Below are 21,002 nucleotides of genomic sequence, written 5' to 3' on the forward strand. Positions count from 1 at the left end.
TGTGATAATCATTTTGCAATGTATACATATATCAAATCATTATGCTGTACATCTTAATGTTGTACACAACATTATTCTTCAATTATCTCTTACTAAGACTTGGGCATTTCTCTTCTATGTTAACATTTTATATAGTTCAGGACAGGGTATAGTAACTTCATTGTATCGAATGATCATCCCCTAACAACAGCTGCTACATTCGCACATGTTGTGAAGAACAGTTTTATTGATAGTTTCTTTTGCTGTGAAGAACATTTTAGCTTAATGTAGTCCCTAATTTGTTGTTATTTTTATTTCTTTTGCATTTGGTGTCGAATTCCAACTCTTTTCCAAGACCTAAGACAACTTGCTTACTATCTTTCTTTTCTTCTAGGAGTTGTAAACGTTGAGTCTTCAAATCTTTAATCCATTTAGAAGTGACTTGCATGTGGTATAAAATAGGGATCCATTGAAATTCTTTTGTATGTGAATGTCTAGTTTTCCCTACATCATTGATTGAAATAACTGTTCTTCCCCATTGTATACTGGTTCCTTTACATAACTTAATTTACCATTGGCTGAAGAGATAGTACAGGGGCCAAGGCACTTGGCTTGCATGAAGCTGACCCTGATTCAAGTACCTGAAATCACGTATGATCTCTCAAGCACTTCTAGGGATCACTTCTGAGAGCAGAACCAGGAATAGCCCCCAAACACCACGAGCAAAATAAATAAATAACACTCCCTCCAAAAATAAATAACTTGTCTAAAGTTATATGGTTTTATTTATGGGACTTCTCTTCTAATGATCTGTATCCCTATTTTTATGCCCATACCTGTTGTTCTTGTTATAATCATTTGTAATATTATAATCATGTAATATAATAATGCAGAGAAGCCATCAAGGATGACCTCAAAAACAGGAGAGCAGCAGAGCTGGTAGACATGGCAGAAGCTGGGAAAAGCATTCGTAATGCCCGCCTGTCCTTCACCAACTACAAGACCAAGATGACTGCCCTCCGACATCATGATGGATCTATCACATCTTCCAGAAGGGCAATGGAGAAGATTATTCATGACTTCTACTCAGATCTCTTTAATAGCCACTTCCACTTGCCCACATACCACATTCCACATGATGGATATGTCGTTCCCATGTTCTCCCTTCCGAAATCCAACATGCCATCTCGTCGGTAAAGAAACAAAGAGCACCTGGCCCAGACAAGATCAGACCTGAACACCTGAAGAACTTACCATCAGTACTCATCAATACACTGGCTCGGCTCTTCACACGTTACCTGTCTGAATGAAAGGTTCCATCCCAATGGAAAACCAGCAGGACTGTACTACTATACAAGAAGGGAGACATCCACAACATTGGCAACTATCGCCCAATCTGCCTATTGTCTGTCATCTACAAACTGTTCACTAGAGTCATCCTGAATAGGATTAGCAGAACACTAGATGAAGGACAACCATGTGAACAAGCCGGATTCCTAAAAGGATTCAGTACCATCGACCATATCCACACGATTACTAAGCTCATTGAGGTTTCTCAGGAGTTCAAGATGCCGCTCTGTCTAACGTTTATTGATTTAAAGAAGGCCTTTGATTCTGTTGAGATGGAAGCAGTCATAGAAGCCCTAGCCAATCAGGGCGTACAAACTCAATACATCAGGATCCTTCATGAGCTCTATTATGGATTCACTACCAGGATCTCACCATTCTACAAAGAAGTAATCATCCATGTCAAGAGAGGGGTTCAGCAGGGTGATACCATTTCACCAAAACTCTTCAGTGCCACCCTCGAGAACATCATGCGACGACTGGAATGGGAAAGCATGGGAGTGAAGATAGATGGTCGGCAACTACACCACCTCCGCTTTGCTGATGACATCGTTCTAATAACACCAAACATCAGCCAAGCGGCACAAATGCTGACTGACTTCAACCGTGAATGTGGAAAGGTCGGACTACAGCTGAATCTTACGAAGACAATGTTTATGAGAAACAGCCTTGCTCCTGACGCTCCATTCGCTCTCAACGGAACCACCATCTCCGAATGCAACAGTTATATATACCTAGGTCGAGAAATCAACATGATGAATGACCTGGCACCTGAGTTGCACAGAAGGAAGAGAGCGGCTTGAGATGACTTCAAGAGCATTGAAGAAATAACTAAGAGGACAAAGAACCTCCACCTATGAGCACATCTCTTCGATTCCACTGTTCTTCCTGCATTAACATATGCCTCAGAGACCTGGGCCCTACGAAAACAGGATGAGAACGCTATTCGGGTCTCTCAAAGAGGAATCAAAAGAGCTATGCTTGGAATATCATGATTCACTCAAATGAGAGATAGAATCCGGAGTTGATCTTCATCAACGCTCAAGAATCAGGGACGCTGTCTCATTTGCCAAGGCATCAAAAATCAGATAGGCTGGACATGTAATGAGGTTTACAGACAACGCTGGACTAGCACCATTACTGATTGGATTCCACGGGACATCAAAAGATCGTGTGGACGCCCACCTACAAGATGGTAAGACTTCTTCGTCAAGACCCTGAATGATCGGTTTGAGGCTCTGCATGTTCCTAGAACGAACAGATGCCATTGGGCTACGCTAGCACGCAACCGGGATGAATGGAGACGTTACTGGCACCCACTCGAGTAAATCGATGAATAACGGGGATTAAGTGATTAAGTGAAGTGAATATAATAATCATTGTTTGACATCAGGAAGTATGCTGTTTCTAGTTTTGTTAATTTTTTCCCTTTAAATTGCTTTGGTCCGGGGGCCAGAGCAATAGCACAGTGGGTAGGACATTTGCCTTGCATGCGGCCAACCTGGGTTCAATCCCTGGCATCCCATAGGGTCCTCCAAGCACCGCCAGGAGTAATTCCTGAGTGCAGAGCCAGGACTAACCTCTGAGCATCGCTGGGTGTGACCCAAAAAGCAAATAAATAAATAAATAAATAAATAAAGATTGCTTTGGTTAATCAATGGCTGAACAAACAGCAGTACTCCAACATAAAAATAGATTGCTTTGGTTACTTAGGGTCTTTTGTGCTTCCTAACAAATTTTAGAATTCTTCCATTTCAATGAAATATGCCATTGAAGCTTTTAGTTTTTGTTTTATTGTGTGGGGATCTCCCTGAGCAAGCCAAGGGTCTTCCTAGCAATGCCTGGCCAGTCTGGCCAGTGGCTTAGCACTCAGGCCCAAGGAGGAAGTGTTGCTCAGATTCGATGGTACCAGGGAATACCAGGACCACTTTTGCCATGCTTGGGAGATTGTCCAAGCCACTGTCAGTGGTTTCAGAACCTAAGTGTCCCCCAAACATAGGGAATGTCAATTTTTTTTTCTTCAGGCTCTTGTAGAACTACTGATTACTAGTTCTTCCCCTCCTCAACTCAGAATAAGTGGAAACTTGACATTCAGGCAACCCCTGGTTAAATCAGAGTCTTCAATAGTGCAGTCTAGCCCCTATCCAGCTTTCTAGCAGAAGGAAACTGGAATGTTTCTTCTTACCTGCTGCATTACTGATCCAGTGAGAACAGTTGCTGGCAGTACTTTTGCAGCCCCCCTTCCCCCCAAAAAATAAAAAAACCTCTTTTGTTTTATGAGGACTAGGGGACTCGTGAATGCCAGACCTCATTAGTTCCTGCTGATGTGGGAGCCCATTTGGTTAGAGTGGCAGCTGGAAGAGCTGAGACCCTAGACATAGGGGACAGGTTTCTTCCGGGGAGAAGCAGGAGACTCAGTTGTAATATTGTCATGAACCATGAGGAGATTGTGGGAGATGTACCCAACAACTCTTTCAGGATTCCCGGGGGTGCTAGTCAGCTCTTCCATGGAGACAGATTAGGAATCTCATGTAGCCGCTGAGAGTGAGCTCTGTTTCCTCACAGGGAGGAGATGTGGTGATCGCACAGTTCTGTCTGGTCCCTCTATGCAGAGCTGGGCAAGAGGGACTGAGTATAGCCATAATAAGGGCTGGGTTATGTCTGGCATGCAGACTGTCTGAAGCCCATGATATCACATGGTCTGGCCCTGGTACCTGATGGGACACACACATGTGCTTCTTATTGGCTGCTTGATGTCCATCTCCGTTTTGAATGGCCTATGACTGCTGTTGTAAGTATCTAGGTGGCCCTTGGCGGGAAAGAGGTCCCCTATTCCTGCCATAGAGAATGCCTGTGTATCCGCTTAACGGTTTCCTTGTTCCCTGGAGTCCTATGGGACTCATGGATGTAAGTCACATTGGTCCTCAAAACTAAGTGCTTAGGAACCTCTCCCTCGGGTGGCTGTCTGACAGCTGGGGTACTGAAAGTATGACCTGAAACTTTTGCTCTCCAGAAAAAAATCTGGGAGTTGGGGATAAATTTACAGTTCTAAGCTACTATGCTGGTATGGATTTGTGTAAATATATATATATATAAATATATATAAATATTTATATTTTATATATATATGTATTTAAGCCTTAAAACCTTTCCCAGTTTTTTTTCCCTTTCCTAACAGTTTTGATGTGGATGTTTTACTTGTCCACAATGTAGGAATCAGTTATTATCCAGATTCTGGATTTCTGGATTTCTCTCAGAGAGAATTGATCCACATGGATCTCTTTATTCAGCTTTTCCTTGGGAGGAGGGAATATCGGATCCTCCTGTAACTTGGTTCAATGGGTAGAATTTTCATTTGCACAGAATCACATGACTGGACTGAATGCCACTGAATTGTGCCTTTAAAATTGTTAAAAAGGTAAACTGTCATATACATTTTACTGTGAGAATTTTTTTTAACCAATCTGAAATGAAATATGAAAATCAGCTTTTTCATATTACTAAAAGTCACTTGATTAGTAGAAGTTTGTAGTTTTGTATTAAAAATAGAAGCATTGGGGCTGGAGCAATAGCACAGCGGGTAGGGCGTTTGCCTTGCACACGGCCGACCCAGGTTTGATTCCCAGCATCCCATATGGTCCCCTGAGCACCGCCAGGAGTGATTCCTGAGCACAAAGCCAGGAGTAACCCCTGAGCATCGCTGGGTGTGACCCAAAAAGCAAAAAAAAAAAAAATAGAAGCATTAACTCAAAATAGACTAGTGGATCTGCTTCTACCCCCAACACTTTTTTTGTTTATTTTTTATTTGGGGGCCACACTCTGCAGTGCTCAGAGATTACTCCTGTGTCTGCACTCAAGGATCACTCCTGGTGGGGCTCAGGGTGATACACAAGATATATCCCGGTGATACCCCAGTGATACACAAGATAGGCCTATGCAAGGTGAGCCTTATCTGCTGTACTATCTCTTCAGTCCCTCAGTCTTTCTCTTTATGATGGAATGCTTACATGGTATATTAAAAAGTTGTCTTCTTTAAGATCATAAAAATAATCTTTATTTTTTTCGAGCAGCTTTCTTCGACTTTCCACATTTAGATCTCTAGTTTGTTTGTCTGAGGCCTTCCAAGGTGCTGAGCGTAGAACCTGGCTTGTTGCATGCCAGACGTGTGCTACAGCCTTGAGAACTATTCCCACAGTCCCATTTTAATTGTATTCATGGGTATGTTCTGAAATAGAGATTGTGATTACTCTTTCCTTATGAATATTCAGTTAACTCAGGCCAGTTGAAAGAAATCTCTACCCACATTATTACCTCAGGTGTGGGGTTCTGACCCTCCTGCTCTGTTTCCTTATCAGCTCGTCTAACCTTGTTGAGTTATTGTAGACAACTGTTGCCTCGATTAATAGAATCTTATAACAAGTCTCGATACTTGATAGTTTTAAGTTCCCGAAATATTCTCTATAAGGCAAACTAAGGGAGGTTGAGATCATGCATAACTTTCAGAGAAGGAATCTTACATATCATATACTGTCCCTCCTCAACTATTTTTGTTTGTTTGAGGGCCACGTCTGGAGATTTTCAGGTGTAACTCCTGATTCTGGCCTCAGGAATCATTCTGGCTGTGTTCTGGGGACCATATGGGATACTGGGGATCAAACCTGGGCTGGCTGTATGCAAAACAAGAGCCCTAACCGCTGCACTATCTCTCCAGCCCCATTTATTTATTTTCCAATAAATGTTGAGATACCCCCTCAGTCACTGATCCTCAAAGGAAACCAATGATGTTTGAAAACTGATTCTATGAGGTTTGAGGGCGGGGGTGCTTTGAAACAAAATTTCTGCTGACCGACCACAACACCCAAAAGGAGAGAGAGAACACAGGGGATTGCCCTGCCACAGAGGCAGGGAGGAGATGGGGGGATGGGGGTGGGGGGGGATATTATCCATGGTGGTGGAAAATGGGCACTGGTGGAGGGATGGGTATCTGATCATTGTATAATCAAACCCAAGCACAAAAAATTGTAAATCTACAACTGTACCTCATGGTGTTTCACTAATTAAAAAAAAAAATTAAAAAAAAATTTCTGCTGACCTAGGCTGATTCCCCAAATACTTTGTTGTCAAGTAGATCAGCCTCACAGAGTTCTGTCTAGCAAAATCAGGACAAAGAGCACATTATAATGACATGTAGTCCAGAATTAATCAAATTTGCAGCATCATGCTATGTAAAAATCCTGTGATCTTCATGTGCTTTTTTTGTTCATTGTTTTTGTTTTTATTTTTGAGGGTCATATCTGGTGGATCTTGGGACCACGTGGAAAGCATTTACTCCAGCTTGGTGCAGCTGTTGATGTCTTCAGTGAAATATAAGAGCAAAAATAAAATCTTTATGGGTTTATTTTGTGCTTTTCTTCAGAGTCTCTCGCAAGCAGTGCTCAGTGGCCCTATGGGCTACTCCTGGTGGTTCTGCTAAGGCCCAGCAGTACTGGGGACTACCCGGGCCATCCCAGTGGTGCTCAGAGGACCATGTGGTGGCAGGAATTGAACCTGGGCCTTCTGCATGCCAGGCATACTCTGAAAGCCTTTGAGCTGTCACCCCAGCAAGAGTAATGCTCTTTAATTTGTATTTTTAATTCATATTTATTGTGTGAATATATGAACATAGTTATCATATGCAGTTAGTCCGTTTGCCTTGCACACGGCCGACCTGGGTTCAATTCCTCTGTCCCTCTTGGAGAGCCCAGCAAGCTAGCAAGAGTATCCTGACCGCATGGCAAAGCCTGACAAGCTCCCCGTGGCGTATTCAATATGCCAAAAACAGTAACAACAAGTCTCACAATGGAGACATTACTAGTGCCTGCTAGAGCAAATTGATGAACAATGGGCGGACAGTGCTACAGTGCTACAGTTACCATAGATTAAGTCTTTAGTATATCGAGATTATAATATGCAAAATTTTGAGAGTCTATTTTTCTGTGTTTGGTAGAGTCACCGGTGGATTCCCCACAGTACCTGGAGCAAGATACTGGAGGCAGATACTGAAGTCCTGGGCAGGCAGAGACTCAGGGATGCCGGGGCCATCAGCAGGTAATTCTGATGTCAACCTGGTCTGCCATGTAGATGGAAACCACGGAGTGAAAGGTTTCTAAGAAGAAAGGGTTTGTTAGAGGGTTTGGAGCTGGACTTTGAAATCAGCGTATCTGTTTGGATAAACCACTTCTCTGAAGGTACAGAACCAAGGTGGTGTGGGGAGGGCGTGTGGAAGTAGAACGCCAAGGAGGAAGAAATCTAGAATAGAGGCAGGAATCAAGACCCTGGGTTTGTTGCTGCTGCAGTTTGGGGCCACACTCAGCAGTGCTCAGGGGCTATTCCTGCCTTGTTGCTCGGGGTCACTTCTGGTGTTGCCCAGGGGAGAAGGCAGTGCCAGAGGACTGGACATAGCCTCCTGCATGCAAGGCATGCACTCAGTCCATTGATCCTCTCTTCAGCCCCCCAAGACGTGTTTTTTTTCTTTTTGGGTCACACCCAGTGATGCTTGGGGGTTACTCCTGGTTCTGTGCTCAGGAAATACTCCTGGCAGTGCTAGGGACCATATGGGATGCCAAAGATTGAACCAGATAAGCTGCATGCAAGGCAAATGTCCTACCCACTGAACTATTGTTCCAACCCCCTCCCCCAGACGTGTGTGTGTGTGTGTGTGTGTGTGTGTATGTATGTATGTATGTATGTATGTATTTATTGAATCATCGTGAGAACAGTTCCAAATCTTTGGGGTTTAAGTCTTACAATGATGAAACACCTGTCCCTTTACCAGTGCACATTTTCCACCACCAAAAACCCCACTATCCCACCCATCCCACCCCTTCCCCCTACCTGTGTGGCAGATGATTTCCATATTATTTTCTCTCTACTTTGGTTACATTCAATATTTCGACACCAGACCCACCACTATTATTTGGGATTTCTTTCCAACATTCAGACCTGCTGAAAAGGTAACATCAGACTATTTGTTTTCTTTTCTTTTTTTTTAAATTTTATTGAATCACTGTGAGATAGTTAAAAGCTTTCATGTTTGGGTTACAATCACACAATGATCAAACACCCATCCCTCCACCAGTGTACATTCCCCACCACCAATATCCCCAGTATACCCTCCCTTTCCCACCCTCCCCCTGCCTCCATGGCAGACATGATTCCCAATAATCTCTCTCTACTTTCGGGCATTATGTTTTGCAATACAGACCTTGAGAGGTTATCATGTTTTGTCCTATATCTACTTTCTGCACACATCTCCCACCCTGACCGATTTCTTCAGCCATCTTTTTCTTAGTGACCCCTTCTCTATTCCAGCTGCCTTCTCCCCTTTGTTCATGAGGCAGGCTTCCAGCTATGGAACAATCTATCTGTCCCATGTATCTACTATCCTTAGGGGTCAGCCTCATGTTATGTTTTTTTATATCCACAAATGAGTGCAGTCCTTCTATGTCTGTCCCTCTCTTTCTGACTCATTTCACTTAGCATGATACTCTTCATGTCTAGCCATTTATTTATTTATTTATTTAAAATTTTTATTAGTGAAACATCATGAGGTACAGTTGTAGACTTCAAATTTTTGTGCTTGGGTTTCAGTTATACAATGATCGAGTACCCATCCCTCTACCAGTGCTCATTCTATACCACCACTGATCCCAGTATCCCTCCCATTCCCCCATCCCCCCATCCTACCCTGCCTCTGTGGCAGAGCATTCCCTTTTGTTCTCTCTCTCCTTTTGGGTGCTGTGATTTGCAAAAGAGGCATTGAGTGGCAATCATGTTCGGTCTATAGTCTACTTTCAGCATGCATCTCCCATCTTGAGAGGAACCTCCCAACACCCTTTATTTGGTGCTCCACTTTTCTATCTGAGCTGCCTTTTCCCCTTGCATGTGCGGCTGACCTCCAAGCCATGGAGTAAACCTCCTGGTACTTATCTTGACTATTCTTGGGTGTTAGTCTCCTATTTTGTTACTTTATGTGCCCCAGATGAATGCAATCTTTCTATGTCTGTCCCTCTCTTTCTGACTCATTTTGCTTAGCATGATACTTTCCATGTAGTACCACTTGCATGTAAATTTCATTACTTCATCTTTTTGAACTCCACAAGAAGAAAACATCCAACCCCATCAAAAAATGGGATGACAAAATGAGCAGAAACTTTCTCAAGAAATCCGAATGGCACATGAGAAAATGCTCTATATTATTAATCATCAGGGAGATGCAGATCAAAGCAACAATGAGTTATCATCTCATGCCACAGAGACTGGCCCACATCCAAAAGAACCAAAGCAACCACTGTTGGCGCAGATATGGAGAGAAAGGGACCCTCCTTCACTGCAGGTGGGAATGCCGACTGTTCAGCCCTTTTGGAAAACAATATAGACGATTCTCAAAAAATTAGAAATTGAGCTCCCATTTGACCCAGCAATACCAGTCCTGGGAATATATCCCAGAGAGGCAAAAAAGTATAGTCGAAGTGACATCTGCAATTATCTGTTCATTGCAGCACTCTTTACAATAGCCAGAATCTGGAAAAAACCTGAGTGCCCGAGAACAGATGACTGGTTAAAGAAACTTTGGTACATCTACACAATGTAGTACTATGCAGCTGTTAGAAAAGACAATTTTTTTCTATTGCTGATTATGACTAGCATATGATGTTGCGTGGCTGCGATAGCAGTTTTGGAATTCTGAAATTTTAGTAACTAAATCTGGAGGAATTTCTGCCAAAAGCCGCTGGGTTCCAAGTTTCACTTGTGTGTCTCTAGGATCATGGCCATTAAGCAGCTTGATCAGTGTAGCCGGAGGGCCCTATTCATGGGCAGTGACTCTGGGTCTCATTGGGGTGGGGGAAGTCAAAGCCAGCAACACCCCCATCCTGTGAGGCCCTGCATATCTTGTCAGCTGTCTCCTTCTGAGAGAAGCTCGGTAGCACCAAACCCTCCCCCAGCACCCCACTATACTAGAAAGGCCTGTGATAAATGGCTGCTTGTTATTCTCCCTCTCTTTTCTTCTGGGTAAAGGTGAGTCTTCCTAAATTTAGCAGAATCCAAGTCCATCTCCTGCTCCTTGTCACATCCTTCCTGTTTGCAGGGCCCAAACCTGACTGTCCAATGGCCTCTGGAAGATGGCGGCCACTGAGCTGCCAAGAGGAAAAGGCAGAGGGACGGCACCTTTTCCCACCTGGCGTGGCCTGGCGCTAGCAACGTAATGTGAAGTCCAGACGCATTTCTCCAAGATGTGTTTTTAAGAAGGGTAGCAGTTGAGAGAATGAAAAGGACATAAGATGCAAACATCAATTACTCTGCTTGGGTCTTGCCCCTGAAACACTAGTTTCATGCCTTCTCACCTTCTCACCCATGGGCCTTATTGTGTCTTTCCCGCAGAAAAAGAAAGATGAAGAGGATTCTAGATTTTGGGTCATAGAATTGTATGTGATCACTTTCGTGTTCTTCACTTTATTTTTAAACAAGTGTTTGCTTATCTTCTTTTTTTGGCTTTTCTTTTGTTTTTTTTTCTTTTGCTTTTTGGGTCAACCCAGTGATGATCAGGGGTTACTCCTGGCTCTGCACTCAGGAATTACTCCTGGAGGGGCTTGGGGGACTATATAGGATGCTGGGGATCAAAACCGGGTTGGCCACGTGCAAGGCAAATGCCTTCCCCACTGTGCTATAGCTCCAGCCCCTGCTTTATCTTTTCTAAATAATTTGTCAGCTGCTCTGAGACATTGTAAGTAGAAATAAAGAGAAGGGATTTTGGTTGGGTCTTCAGCGACATGGCAGGAATAGCAGAACTGCAGAGAAGAGGCAAAAATCAGACTTAATCGACATTCATTCTTTCTTGAAGAGTTCTCTCTTTCCTTAGGAGCATTTACACTTTAGTTAAGTGCTTGTTGACCTTGCTAAGGGAAGCCACAAGAGTTCTGAAAGCTCCCAGGACTGAAGTGGGCTCTAGAAAGAGCTTCCATCGTACCTCCAATAAACGGGTTCTATGTAACACTGAGTACAAATGTCAGGAAACTCGCTGAGTTCCCAGAGAATTGTTTGTCCAATCAACCAGCTTTTCAGGTACCTCCTATGTCTCCTGGAGGCCACCTGCTATCCCTCATTCTCTGGCCCCCTGAACTCCCCTACCCTCACCATCTACCTTGGCTCCAGATGAGCAGGTATATCTAGACCACATGGTCAACCTCTATCTTCTTCTTTCTTGCAGGAAATCTATTTGTTTTGAGACAAAATATCAAAGGAATCATTTGGGTATGCATTTTGCTGCTTAACTCAGAACTTTCATAGATTTAAGACTAAGGAGGAAATGGTGAATGATATTTTTCTCAATAAGTTAATTGGGGGGTAGGGGACTTCCCAGGCAGTGCTCAGGAGGTCTGGGGACCCACCAGAACTTTTGGGCTAACTAGGTCGGTGGTGAGGGCCCCAGGCTATGATGTTGCTCCAGCCCCTTCGGTGCCAGGGCTTCTCAGGGTCAGCCTGTGGTGATCAGGCACTCCAGGGCCACTCTTGAGGTCATTGGGTGCTGGGAACCAGGCGTGGCCACAGGGCAGATGTGTGCCCACACTATCTTTTTGGCTCCTAGCTAATGATCTTCACGCTGTTTGCCCACCATCCAGCTGGCAGTGTCTAGTCGTGGCTGTACATACTGACCCATTGCTCCCTACAGAGGTGCAGACATAATGTGTACAAGGAATAGGCTCGCTCTGGGGGAGAAACCTGGAAAGAGCTGTAGGCACCTAAGGAGAATATTAGAGGTCAAATGTGCCCTTTTGCAAACACAGGAGGAGGAGGAGGAGGAGGAGGAAGAGGAAAAAGCCAACCCAGAGATTGCAAAATATGGCCAGGGCTGTGGTCCAGGCCCGCATCATTGTCCTCTGCTCTCTGAGGAGACAGCCTCTGGCTCGAGGCCATGCCTTCTGTCTGTGCTACAAATCACCAGTTTCAATATTTTTTGTCTATGATGTCAACATTTCCAGGATACATTAGTGTTCCGGCTTGTCTTGCAATCTGTCCACATGCACCATTAATTCCTAACTAGGTGAGATAAAATATCTGGCCTCGCTGTGTCTGCCACACTTAACATCCCTTCCGTCCGTTCAGATTGATGAAGGGATCCATTAAACTTTTGGAAGGGATCCAAGTGACTGGACAGCAATATCATAGCCCTGCTAAGTTGCTCGAGGCCAAAGAAAATAGGTAAACATGGGAATCTGTCATTTGGTCTCTTGATTTTTATTTTTGGATTAAAAAAAAAGGAGAAGGGAAGGAACTTTGTAACTTTGCTCTTATAAAGGACCAACAAAGGGAGGAATTCTGTTTCTTGTGGGCAAGCGAGAGTATCACAAATCCACATGCGGTTCAAATCCTGCCTGTGGATCTAGGAGACCAGGTGCAACCATCTTCTTCTCAAAGTCCCACCAGAGTCTCTCCAGGCGTGAACTGGAGTTAGGTGCCTTGCTCCCAGTATTTCGCTGAGGTGTTAGAAGCCTTACTCCTTCCTCCATCTCCTTGCCATCACAGACAGACTCAAGTGCATCAGCATCTTAGTTTAGCTGAGGAAACTTTGCCCTTTTTCCCACTGCTTTGTCACAGTGGCCAGGTATAGCAGACTCTTGGCTGCAGTGCTCCCTGGGGCTGGCACACTTCTGCTGTGGTAACTGTATATGTGCTCACTGGTGCTCACTGGTCTCTTGGTGCTCACACATATTCTGGCAGATGTGCTCACCTGTGATTGCTGTGGGTGTTCACCTACATGAGGTCTGGGGCTTTGCTCCTGGTGCAGTGCTCAAGCATGCTCAACTTTGGTGCTCTATCATGGCTGGCTACATGCTGATTATCACACGCTCTGGGTTAACGACAGGGTCCCAGACTGCAGAGCCACTGGGACTGCGCTTGGTATACATGGTAGTGCCAGGGATCAAATTTACAGCCTCACATTTGCAAGGCAGGTACTTCTTGCTATTGAGCCACCCCCCACCAGTATTTTTTGTTTTCTTATTTTGAACCACCCCCTGTGATGCTCAGGGGTTACTCCTGGCTCTGCACTCAGGAATCCCTTCTGGCAGTGCTCGGGGGGACCATATGAGATACCAGGAATTGAACCGCGACTGGCTGCATGCAAGGCAAATGCCCTACCTGCTATCTCATCACCCTGCATCCCACCCCCCAATATCTTCATGTTTTATTTCTCAAGTCATAGAAAGAAAATGGACATGGTTTCAGTTTGAACCATACAACGTAGGTACATGCTGGCATGTAGCCGTTTTATGCATTTAAAATGTAAGTATAGCTTTGCCATTGAGTAGAAAAGAAGGCTTGCTTGGGTTCAGTTCAAATTTCACAAACTGTGCAGCTTTGGGGAGACAGATCTCCTGCTATGTAGCCTCAGCTGTCTCCTTCTGAGAGAAGCTCGGTAGCACCGAACCCTCCCCCAGCGCCCCACTATACTAGAAAGGCCTGTGATAAATGGCCGCTTGTTATTCTCCCTCTCTTTTCTTCTGGGTAAAGGTGAGTCTTCCTAAATTTAGCAGAATCCAAGTCCATCTCCCGCTCCTTGTCACATCCTTCCTGTTTGCTTCGTGACTTGGCACAACTGTCATGATTATCTTGGGGGTGTTGGAATGTGGGGGATAGCGGGGAGGGGGTGGGACATTATATTTCTCAGGCAAAGCATTGTGGTTTTCTCTTCCCCTCCTTGCACGTTCAGGACAGAACTCATGTAGTCGTTCCTGAAACTCCTGCTCTCCACAGAAGAACAGTGACAAGGTTAATGAGGTGTCAGAGGATGGCATAGCCAGCTCCAGTGTTACGCTTTCCAGCTTTTTAATTAGGAGCGCTGATGAATGGCTTGCCTGTAAAATACGCTCGCCCTGGGTGACACCTCTGCCCACACGGAGAGGTGAGGAAGTACATGAGGAGATAAAACAGAGTCTGTCGTTGTCTTGTTTTCTCCCAATGTTGTCCAGCTTACATTTAGGACCTGTAACTGCCTGTAGTTGCCATAAATAATGTTACACGGGCTTCCAGAAGCTTCCAAAGGCCAGATTTGCCAGTGTAGCAAGAATGACCATGGGAACATAAACTAATGGGGAGCTTTCTCTCACCATTTCTTTCTCCTGCACTTTCTCACTGCTTTTGACCCAAGTTTCCCACAGACACCTCCCTCCCCCTGCTGTGTGTGTGTGTATGTGTGTGTGTGTGTGTCTGTGTTTCTTTGGTGGTGCCATCAGTGGGGGTTCTTATGGGACTGGCTGCTTCCAGCTACTCAGGAAACCACGTTTTCTGGGTCTCTCTCTGTCAGATACCTTCAGATGCCTTCAAGAAGACAGATTTCCCCACTATCACCTCGACGGAAGTGCTAGGAGCGCCCTCCTGGCAGTGTTGTGACAGATGTGTGTGCTAATCCCCACCAGGCCCTCTTGTGGATGTGACCTCTGGGACTCAGCTACATTCCTGTTCCCTGAGTGAGGGAAGTTTACTCCAGGAAAGGTTTCAGGGCCAGAAAGACAAACTGTGATTACGTGTGGATGGATGAGGTGCAGAGAACGAGCAATACGGACTCTTCTTACTAATGTCACGGAGCCTCGTTCTGGACTGTGATCCTTGAACATTGTAAGAGATAGAGAAATTCACAGGAGACACAAAGGGCTCAAGAGAGGAAGTGGTTATCACTGGGTCCAAGAATAGTGGGAGCAATTAGTGTTGTTTCTCCCTCTGTCCTACTTTTTTTTTGTGGGGGGGAGTCACACCCAGTGATGGACAGGAGTTACTCCCAGCTTTGCACTCAGGAATTACTCCTGGCGGTGCTCAGGGGACCTTATGGGATGCTGGAAATTGAACCCTTGTCGACCATGTGCAAGGCAAACGCCCTACCCACTGTACTATCACTCCAGCCCCCTCTGTCCTACTTTTTAAAAAGCAAAACATAATTTGACTTTAAGAACATTTTTGATGAGTAGTTCTGAATTTTAATATATGTCTAGGTTCATAGAATCACCTCCATAATCTGGGGCACATCACAGTTCTCTCATCCTTCACAAACTTCCTTGTACTGTCTCTTGAGAAGCGTATGCTGGCCTGAACTCCCAAACCCTAGCACCTCTGCTCTGTTCTCCATCCCTATGTTCTGTCTTTTTGAGGAAATTCTATACATCGAGTCAAACAGTAGCTCCTCTTTTGACACAGTTTTCTTTTTCACCCATTCAGCACTGCGCCCTCTGCATTATTCAATTGTATATCACAAGTTTGTTCATCTTATTAAAACACATGGCTATACCATGATTTGTCTATACAGGAACTTGCAGAAGAATTTTTGGGTTGATCCCTGTGATTTGGGTCCCTCATTAAAAAATATTAGAAAACAGATACAAGGTAAAAAAAAATTACTTAAATGATTTGGCTGGAGCGATAGCACAGCGGGTAGGGCATTTGCCTTGCATGTGGGCAACATGGCAGACCTGAGTTCGATTCCTCCGCCCCTCTCAGAGAGCCTGGCAAGCTACCAAGAATGTCTCGCCTGCGCGGCAAAGCCTGGCAAGCTACCCGTGAGATATTCGATATGCCAAACACAGTAACAAGTCTCACAATGTTACTGGGCCCACTCAAGCAAATTGATGAACATGGACAACGGGAGGACCGTGACCGTGAAATGATTTGAAGTGCAAAGGTCAAATGGTTTGAATATGGCACTATGTTCACAATGTAGTATAAGCACCTCCTTAAGTATTTCCAGACATTTTTATTACCTTTCAAAGAAATCACATTATCAGTTAAACAGTAAGTTTCCATTTGTTCCATCCACAGCTTATCTCAAATTCATTTTTTGTTTTTTTTTTTATGAATTTGCCTCTTCTAGAATTTTCCTAGAAATGGCACCATGCAATATTTGTCCTTTGTGTCCTTTTTTCCTGCATAGTAAAATGTTTCTAGGTTTATCTAAGTTGTTTCATTTGTCAGCACTTCATTTTTTTTAAGGTCAAGTAATACTCCAATGCATGTATTCATTCATCTGTCTATAGACACTTGGGTTAATTCCTCCTTTTGACTTTCATGAATAATATTGCTGTGAATACTAGCGTACATGTTTCTGTGTGAGTCTGTGCTTTTGAGTTCTTTGCCACCTCCCAATTTTTATTTTAAATTGCTGCAGTGGGGCAGTTTGTGTAGTCTCCAGTTTCTCGGAATCTAGTGTTTATATGAACATAATCATTTTTCTTTGTACTTTGTATCCTTGAAGGATTTGAATTGTTGTTTTTAATTAGTCTCCATGCTCCTCCCTGAGAGGAGAAAGAAAGTCACATTTCAGCCTCGGGAAGTGGATTTTAGTGACAGACTGGAGCCTGTCAGAGCCACCAGCTTCTCTGTGTCTGTAGCTTTCTCAGGCTCTGGGCCAATAGCTTGCCTGGGTAGTTCTTTATATGCTCTCTTTTTTCTGGCCTTTACTGCATTCATCCCAGAGTTTGCTTTTAGGAGAGGACTTAAAGATTGAAGCACTAAGTACTCAGTGAGACGGCCTGCTTCCCCCTGAGAGAATCTGTGATTATCGGGAGAAATAACTACATCTAATACCTTTTCTTACCCATTTAGCACTGTTGGCCAGTATGAACTGTAAGAACAGTGGGGAATAGGTCAACAGAGCTCACAAGTATGTTTATGATTTATTTGTAAGTATCTGCATTTGTGCATGGTAGGGACTAAAATCATTTTACAATAATTCCATGTTTTCCTCCTCCAGTACTGCAAGTTTGCTTATTAAATTTCCTCTGATAAACAATTGTAGAGCTAGTTCAGCCCAGTCTTCCTTATCACAAGTTACCACCCTAGAAAGACTAAAATTATGACTTAATTCTGCATAGCTATCGCTGGGATTGCTGAATATAGTGGGTGTTTTGTTTGTTTTGCTTGTATTTATTCATTTATTTGTTTGTTTGGGGGCCATATCCGGCAGTACTCAGGGGAAACTCTTGGCTTTGTACTCAGGAATTGACCCTCTCAGCACTTGGGGACTATATGGGAAGCCAGGGATCCAACCCAGGTCAGCAGCTTGCAAGGCAAATTCCCTACCTCTGAACTCTCTCTCTGGCCCCTGTTTGCTTTTTTTAAAAATAATGTTATTAGTACAAAAGATTGATTATTTGAGGGGGATCTTTAAAAACATAACTCTTCCTGTCTTCTGGACTTCCTGGCCCATCATGCCCCACTCAGTACAACCACAGTCTTGGATCCTCAATTCCCATGGGAAGTTAAGTTCATGTGGCAGCTAGAGAAGCCCACTGGCACCCATGAGGTAAGGGAGATTGAAGGTCTGCGCACTGGGAAGCCAACAGTCTGCTCATTCACAGAGGACCCCAACCTTGAGAGCCAGGTGTGCTTGATCCTTTCCTGCACTACAGAGAGATGCAGCCGAGAGCCAGCTTTGTCTGTTGCCAGCACCACGAGGATCTTTTACTTGATTGGAGTTCTTGGAGTCTTGTATTTGCAGGTACATTACTGATCTGAACAACCTTTCACCTTATTGAAACAGAGGTTCGAATGGGTTCACTACCAAAAAGGACAAATAACAAAAACAACAGTCTTACTATAGTCTTATTTATGTACTGGACACGGGGCTAAGTACTTCTCTTACTTTGTTGTCACCAGTCATCACAGCACACCAGAAATAGGTGCACACTATCTGTTTATAGGGGAGGAGTAGAGAAGCTGCATTGTCACTAGCCCAGACCACACAGGATTGCAGTTCGGGGAGTTTGACTCCATACCATCCTTTCGAGCTCCTTGGTGAAACAAGTCATACAACTGCAATTTCCTGCTACTGATCCCACTTTCAGTGCCTCAATCTAAGAAAATAGCACTATTTTTCATACATTTGTTACTATTTTAGATATCATTGGCATTGTAATTTCATTTTTTTATTTTTGTATTTTGGTCACATTCTGCGATGCTCAGAGGTTACTCCTGGCTCTGCACTCAGGAATTACTTCTGGAGGTCCTGGAGAACCATATAGGATGCTGGGGATTGAACCTGGGTTGGCTGCAAGCAAAGCAAACCCACTGTACTATCACTCCGGTCCCTGTAATTTTGTTTTTTATTTCTTTGTAAATAAACCTTGTCAAACAAACATTTTGGTTAAATAACTGTGTGAGACTATAAGCATAAGTGTTTATGCACAGTTTTATATGTTTGTGCCTATTTAAGTCATATTATAATAAAAAAGAGCTTATTAGGTCAACACTGGCACTCGATAGTATTAAGTCATTAACACCCTTAACACATCAACACTGTTTACTCAAATAAAATCCCTTAATTGCTTAGGAGACTGGACATAATTTTATGGACTGGGAGAGTGGAAGTCATAAGAAGGCTTTAAACAGAAGATGGTGTTCAGAAGTGACTCTACAAAGGGTCACAGGACTGCCCCAGAGGGGTTTGTTTTCTGCAGGTAGAATTTGGAGACCAGAGGCTCCTCTCTCAGTCACTATTGTGTTGACAAGTCTGCTGCTGTGAGCATAAATGTCATTTAGAAGGACCCTCCCCTCAAGTGGATTCTAAGACTCTTTGGCTACATGTCAACCTCTTTAACACTTACAGATTGTCGCTGATCTGTGGAAGCCATCTTCTGGGGATGTCTCCAACTTTACAACTGTAGGTCTGGATATGCTGATTTATGCCGGGTAGGCCTCCATGTGCTGCCTGAGCCAAGGAATTTCTGTAAAACTGGTAAAGTCTCAGTGAAGATCTCTCCTGTTGCCCTGCATCTTTGCTTCCTCTTGTATCTCCTCAAGCCCTTCTCTCAGTCTGCTTTCCCTCCTCTCTTAACCTCTCATTGATTTTTCCCTGCTACATCCTGAGCAATGTAACTGCATTTTAGGAAATGGGATGTTGTAAGAAATTAATTTCTCCAGATTGATTTTTCTATTTAGTCATTATCATTTCAGATGGGTTTTCTTTAATGGAAGTACAGGTGTAGTCCATCATTTATATTTTAAACAACTTTGTTGACTGGCCAAGGGCAACAGAACTAAAATATTGGACTGTAGAGCTGAGCTAACATGTTAGGGGGATGGACTGTGTGTGGACTGGGCAGGGATCGTCTTTTGGGTATTGGTGGAGGAAAGTTGATACTCTGGTGGTGAATGTAGTACTGGAACAATAATATGTGCACAAACAATATTGTAAATCATGTTGCCTCAAAAAAAAAAGGGAAGAAAACATATCCACAGAAGTTGTACAATCGAATTAGTTTTGATGAATATATACACCCAAGCAACAACCACGTCAGTCAAAATACAGAATATTTCCACAGCACTCAGAGTTTCCCTGGGGCCTCTTGGGGAAGCTTTTGGTAAATTTTCTTCAAATATATTTTCCTAGTCCCCTATTTTCTCCTTTTCCTCTGGAATTTCAATGATATATGTATTGAAAATTTGGATATTGTTATCTGAATTTCTTCTGTTTTTCCTTATTTTTATTTTAGTTCACTTTTCATTATCTTTATTTTATTTTAGACTTTTTGGGTTACATCTGGCGATGCCCCGGGGTTACTCCTGGCTCTGTACTCAGGAATTACTTTTGGCATTGCTCAGGGAACCATATGGGATGCTGGGGATCAAACCAAGTTGACCACGTGCAAGGCAAATGCCCAACCTATTGCTTTGGCCCCTATCCTTGATCTTTATGCTAGGCATTTCTGTCCCCCTTTTTTCTTTTCTTTTTTTCAGTTTTTTTAATTGAAAAGTATTCTAATATAGATAAAAGCAGCAACTGTTGACACAATTTTAGGATTAAAACTGTTTAACAAAGTTGCAATATTAAAATCAATATATCTAGAAAATACATTTATGGGAACATTGTTATATCTAATCACTGGGTTGCTAAATCCTGTATAAGAATTTATTAAGCATTTTGTTGATTCAGGAGGTGTTGTGTGGCCACAAACGCTGTGCTCCAGACACTTCTAGATCTATGATCTGGGCCAAAGAGTTGATCAGGTGGCAGATGTGGGAGGTGAATGGGACTGCAGGAATGGGAGGTGAGAGAGGCTGCAGGAACTTCCGGAAGTATGGGGGATGGAGAAGAGGCTACCGACACTGACTCTGAAAACAAACACCAGAGTTCTCAGCCAGGGCAGTGGGTACCTGCAATTATTCGGAGATTGGTATCTGCAGAGAATATTCGTGAAGCAGTGGAGTTGAGCCCATGGTGTTCTGTGGCTCTTTTTTTTTTTTTTTTTGAGTTCATTGCTTACTTCTTCTGACTTCCCAATAAATGGTTGAGTTCATCCAGATTACATCTTAAATTTCAAGTTTTGGGGCGATATAGGATATAGCCTTGCAGTAGAGCATATGTCTTCCCTGTATGAGGCTTAGGATCTACAGGGTTTAAAACAAAATACCCAAACCAGAGCCAAATTTAGGTGTGTACCTTTCAGCTCTAGAATTTCCATTAAAATTTTTTTGGTTTCCATTTCTCTATTGAGAATTTCTAGCTGTTCTTTCAGTATACTTTATTTTCCTTTAATTCTTGATCGTATTTATAAGAACTGTTACCAAAGTGTTTTCTGTTAAATCAAATCTCTGGGACCACTCAGTCAGAGTCTATTGGCTGCCTTTCCCCTTGAGTAAAAAGAACATTTTAA

The sequence above is a fragment of the Sorex fumeus genome, unplaced genomic scaffold (genome assembly GCF_029834395.1).
Source record: "Sorex fumeus unplaced genomic scaffold, SorFum_2.1 ptg000051l, whole genome shotgun sequence".
NCBI lineage: Eukaryota > Metazoa > Chordata > Mammalia > Eulipotyphla > Soricidae > Sorex > Sorex fumeus.